The 6000-nt window shown below is 39.2% G+C and overlaps 1 long non-coding RNA gene across 1 annotated transcript in view; it reads left to right on the forward strand.

The window, feature by feature from the left end:
- The window catches only part of LOC145669545 (uncharacterized), an 80336-nt gene extending 76702 nt beyond the window's left edge, over positions 1–3634 (forward strand). The window contains exon 3 of the long non-coding RNA XR_014128212.1: positions 779–3634. This is a non-coding gene — a long non-coding RNA (uncharacterized LOC145669545). The remainder of the gene's footprint in view (positions 1–778) is intronic.
- The last annotated feature ends 2366 nt before the right edge of the window (positions 3635–6000 follow it).

Below are 6000 nucleotides of genomic sequence, written 5' to 3' on the forward strand. Positions count from 1 at the left end.
AAAACATGACCGTGTGCCATTCAGCACGCTAGCGACTGTGTTCACCAGCCCATTATAGCCTGAGACGTTTGTGTTTTTGGGTGAGCTGAACATAACTATTGACATGTGCCCTACAATTCCAGCTTCAACAGACGTAATCTAACCGTAGCTAACACTATGGACGACGCTGCAGGTCATCCATTGACTTGTGCTTTTGTCTTCTTCGCTTCCACACACGCTTCTCTACCTTGGCGTGATGTCGTGAACTAGCACTAATTATTAAGTGTACGAAAATCCGAGTTTTTAGTAGTCCCGTCATGCGGCCCCGTTCGAGCGGAATCATATCCTGGCATGTAAATTGAGTGAGTACAGAAGCACTCTTATCATTATTTCTAGGTGTAGAAATTTTCACAGAAACTAATGGTATTTATAAAAATATACGCCATATTACTAAACATTTATGATATAGAGGTTCTAATGTATGTATAGTATACACAAAAGTATCTGGCTGTAATCAAATTCCAGCTCCTTCGTGGCTAAGGGTTAGCATACGCACTTTTGGTGTGAAAGACCCGGGTTCGATTCCCGGCAGGAGCTCATGTGGTTCCGATTCCACATTAATCAGTATGCCCCGTCTCATATAGACTCGTTGCTGAAACGGACGTTAAACTCAAAATCAACTCAAATTCTACAAAAGATGTGAAGCTGATTTCAAATTATTATGTACTTAATAGTTACAATAATATTTTAAAAATTGAAAACTCAGTTAACTCAAAATATTTTGTATCTTTCTTTTCAGAATCGCTAGTTCAAACCTAGGCAGCTAGAGGGAAATAATGTTGAAAATGGAGTTTTACTCGCAGCAAAGAAGCTGATAAGTTCTAGAACTCTAGACAAACCAAGCAGTGTTGTGACAGTGCAGCGTGCGTTTTAACGGAAGTTTCGTGTCAGAATTCTATGCAACGAGTATCAGCATGTTACTCTTGATGTGGAACGTGACTCACCGAAGGTAATATTTTTGTGGTGTCAGAGTATCAAGTGTACAGTCCGTTCTCTTTCAAGAAAAATACAATCACAGGTGAAACTAACTTAAGAATGCTGCGTGACTGGTTAATTCCTCAATTTTCTGCAGACAGACGATTACATTCTACATCAGGATGGAGCATCTCCACACTGGTATCAATCAGTAAGCAGCTTTCTGAATGACAACTTGCCAAACCAATGTATAGGACGAGTTGGACCCAATGATCTCCACTTTGCCAGTGGCCCCCTCGATCAGGGGACAACTGTGTATGACTTTTATCTTTGGAGGTTTGTAAAGGACAACGTGTATCCACCTTCACTACCCAAAATCCTTAATGATCTTCAAAAACGCGTCAATACAGCTTGCAGCTGCATCTCACTGGGTACACTTGAGGATGCGTGATTGAAGGTCGATTACGGTCTCGACGTTTGTCGCGTAACAGTTGGAGCGCACATCGAGTCAAAAATAATAAATAAATAAATAAATAATAATAATTTATGTAAATATTGTAAAATTTCTTGGGTAGAGCAAATATAGTACTCGGAATTTGGACTTTTCTCATCACCTTTTTATTATAAAAAGTTTCTCTAATACAGAAGTATGTACAATAAATTCCTTTAAATACTTTAGGTTAGAGTGTGGTAAGAACCCGATGACCAAGCGTTGTGGGCTTTGAGGTGAGGTAACTCTCTTTGACCGGGCGTCGTGAGAGGGGTTAAGTTTTGTATGATTTAGGTGTCTCCCTCGGTGACCGGCCGTCGTGAGAGAGAGAGAAGGACCCAATGACCGTGCGTCTTAGGGCTTTAGGATTAGGTATCTTTCAATTGACCAAGCGTCGTGAGAGATACCCAATGGCCGGGCACCTTAGGGCTTTAGCTGGTTTGATCAACCTGTGGAGATTGATGTTGGTCGAGGCGTGCAGTTCCCTTTTATCCTGTTGTGTCGGCTTCTTTCGGTGATCCTCGTCCTTCCGACTGTTGGCGATGGTGGGCGACTCCTCTTCGGGACCGTTGTCTGTTTGTTTTTATTTACTACTAACACATGTAGTTCACACGTGTTTATTGCATGACGTGTAGACACGCGGAACCTTACAATATTGTAAAGGTTTGGTCAGGATACTTCTTTCCATATTAAAGTATATATTTTCGAACTCAGGGACTGTTTTTCTTGGCTTACTCTACAGTAGTCAGATGGTTATTTATAATGTTGTACTAGTGCAGATTTACTGTACTGATCCACAGATTTGTAATATACATTAAATTTGTAATAATATTATAATATAGTGGTATGTATATAATCTAAACATGTTATATTCTAACCTGTGACATGTGTATCTACGTAAAAATAAATTAATAAATGTCGAACATGTTATGCATAGATTAGCCCATATGGTACCTAGTAACCATAGTAAATAAAGTGAAGTATCTGAAGTCAATGTGCTAACTCACGACGCGCAACTATAGAAATGCCCGAGAGTTAAGGGATCCAGATAATTGTGAAATTTACGTTAGTAATGTGTTATATTACTTTGGAACACAAATATGCAAACAATGAAAACATATCGGGATACCACCTACGTATAACTTCTTCAGTAAGGTACAGATACATAATTCAACACATAAAGTAAGTAACTTCATGCAATATGCAGCGTTTTACGCTATCCTTGCTAATGTGTATACCCAACTTCCTGCTCCCTACAGACACATTTCCTCGTTACTTTTCAGGCCCCCTACTGCGCTCCTCCCCTGACTCGAATAGCATTCGTATTTTTTAGTGCCACTTACCTGAAGTTGGTAAGTCTCTTTCGCACAATAACCCGTACTGTGTACCTACATTGAAGCCGCCCTAAAGTGAATCTGTACAGAGAAATGCAAGTCAACTCCCGAAGAATGATTGTTTAAGATAGAAAAAGTCAATGTACTGAAATAGAAGTCTGCATGTGAAGAATTTATGTATGGATCCGTACAACAAATCTGCACCATAATAATAGTAATAAATCCTGTAGTATCCTTCAGAATTAAAAGTTATACCACTGAAAACAGATTTTGGTCAGTGGTTACCGTTCTTACTTGGCAATCAAAAGGCCACAAGTTCGGATTTCCTGACCAGGCAACCTAAATTTGTATCAATTTTTTGTCAGTTCCACCATTGAATGTTGGGATGGTACCTTCAAAATATAAATTTCAAAAAAGACTTCCTTCCACTTCCTTTTCTACTAATGTTTTTTTTTTTTTAATTTGTTAATCATTTAAGTGTAAATTGATCTTGTGAGCTGCATCTACAAATGTGTTAAAAATAAATATCTTTTAGATGCTCTGTACCTCTCTATCTCTGGTCGGATCCCTTGTACTGCATTTACTTTTTATACAACCCTCATATTTGTTTAACCACAGTCTCATTTAAAAAAGAAACTAAACAATACCCAAAGAATTAGGAATGCCTGAGTCCCTTTTGAAACAATATTGAAGTTCCGCTCAAAGCGCCCCTTTCACTCGTTCAGTTTCTAATAACGTTCGTTCGTCTATTTACACGGAGAAAGGTCGTTTTCGCTGGTTTTGTTTCCAATTATACGGAAAGACTCCAACCTTAATCATGGACGAAACACTGAGCACAAATAAATACCGCTTTCTTTTCTTCTTTCCTTCCAGCTAGACAACAGCATTACCAGCGCCTCGCTGCGGAAAAACAAAGAATTAGAACTACTACGCCTTAGGAGGTTTTCAGCTACAAAAGAAGTTCACAGGATTTATCCTACAAATGACATCTAAAAATGTAAAATGTCCCTGTACAAAATAACATTAATTTATTTTTTTTTAAAAAAAAGAACTTCATTTATCAATGTATTAAAATCATTAATTTAACTCTCAAAAAGAATACTGTAAAGTACACAAAATAATAATGGAAGTTCATGCTTTCTTATGAAAATTCAAACTCTGTTATTTCTTTAAAGGAAAATTTCCTGTAATTACGTTACCTGTTTTTATTTTCTTAAACAAATAGCTTGATTGTTGCTTCCTTATTTTACAACAATCAAAATAAATTTCCAAAAATACTTGAATTGTGGGCACTTTACAATACAGTAAGGCCCAGGCCTGTATCTACGGGGGGTTAGGATCCGCCCCTCCCCCTAAATTTTACAGGTCCCCTAAAATGTTTCACTAGGCTTGCAAATGAACTATAATATGGTTGGATCGGGCCCCACTAAACTTCTACCAGCCGCCTCTACATTTTGGGGCTGGCTACGGACCCGGTAAAGGCAGGATTATTCGCGGAATTGGGTGGCAAGGGCACCGCGGATAGCGAAAATCGCAGATAAGCCAAAAAACACCAAAAATGAGCGCAAACACGAAAAAATATTTCAGCGTAAAAACTATGGTTTATTGTACAATATATATATATATATATATATATATATATATATATATATATATATATATATATATATATATATATATACAGTGAAACCTCTACTAACGGACACCTCTATAAAGCGGACACCTCCCTTAACGGACATATTTTGTAATCCCCAAACACTGTAATAGGAAAAAAAAACATATTGGCAAACCTCTCTAAAGCGGACACTCTCTAGTACGGACACGGACAGTCTTTTCTGTCTTTTATAGGTATTATTTACCTCCGTATTACGGACACTTTTTCTAAAAAATAAGTTGAAAAGTGTAGTAAAAATACATTTTTAGCAATTCTTACATGTGTCACCAAGGAAGCATTGTGAAAACATTTTGCTTCCTCAAATGTCTGGTCAGCAACCCAAATGAAGCGTCTCTGTTTAGCAACACTCTTATGTCCTTTGCTTACATCACGCTCCCACCCAAGCTATTTTAGACACAAAAGTGATTGACAGTTGCCCGCCGTTAGGGATGACACGTTATGCTACTGTCCCGTTGGAATCTCTAACCAACCAGATGACAAGTTTAGTATTTTTTGCGCTCAGGTATATATATTGTCTCAAAAAGGACACTTCAGGACTGCAATTACCCCACAAATTAAAGCGCCATACTGAAAACGAAGGAAGTACTGATAAGTGTAAAGTGCAGAAAACTGTAACATGTTATTTCCATGTTGTGCCTCGAACAGAGTACTGGATGACAAAGGATAATGCATGTTATATTCGTAAAAACGTGATTCATGCAAAAATATTTCTAATTGTATATTACCTTGCTCACTAATTTACATAAAAAATACTGAAACCTCTCTATAGCGGACAATTTTTGATTCCCCACGGCTGTCCGCTTTAGAGAGGGCAGAGCAGAGCAGAGAGCAGAGATTTCTTGGCGGTTTTTGTGGTTGATTTAAGTACCGGGCTTGGGCCCTTGCCTTCCATTTGTGTTGTTGACTGTCGTTTGTTTTGCGTGCGTATTTGTTGTGAGAGAGGACGCAACTGTCGCGCTCCTCTTTTGCTGTTCCTATGTCAGTTTAGTGGTTGTGCGTTTTAGGGGTGCGGCATCTTGTAAGTTCGTCTTCTTGGGTTGGCCGTTCCTATGGTGGCTATGTGTTGGTGTGGTGAGGCTCTGATTGTCCTCCAGAAGTTGGCTGATCTGTGAATTCTGTAGTCATGTAGAAATGGGAGTTCCAAAGCTTCATGTATTTGCTCGAGGCGAGTGTCTCTCGAGTGTCCAGTGATAGCCCTGGCTACTCTGTTCTGGATGACTTGTAGTTGGCTGAGGTGCGTTTTTGCTGCGTGTTGCCATGCAGGGTGGGCATACATCAGGATGGGACGAATGCTCATCTGATATATATGGCGTTTGGTTTTCAGGGTGAGGGATGGGGAGAGGAGTAGCGGTAGCAAGGCTTGATGGCGTTGACTGGCTTTCTTGGCGATGGAATGTATGTGGTGAGCAAATGTAAGTTTCCTGTCCAGTATTATTCCGAGGTATTTGGCATCATCTCGGTTCTGGAGGGGTGTTCCAGCCATGGTGATCCTGACGTGAACCCTTCTTCTGTTTCTTGTGAAGTTTACTACTGAGGTCTTCTGTTCG

Source organism: Thermobia domestica, chromosome 14 (assembly GCF_964235325.1).
Source record: "Thermobia domestica chromosome 14, izTheDome1.hap1.1, whole genome shotgun sequence".
NCBI classification, from domain to species: domain Eukaryota; kingdom Metazoa; phylum Arthropoda; class Insecta; order Zygentoma; family Lepismatidae; genus Thermobia; species Thermobia domestica.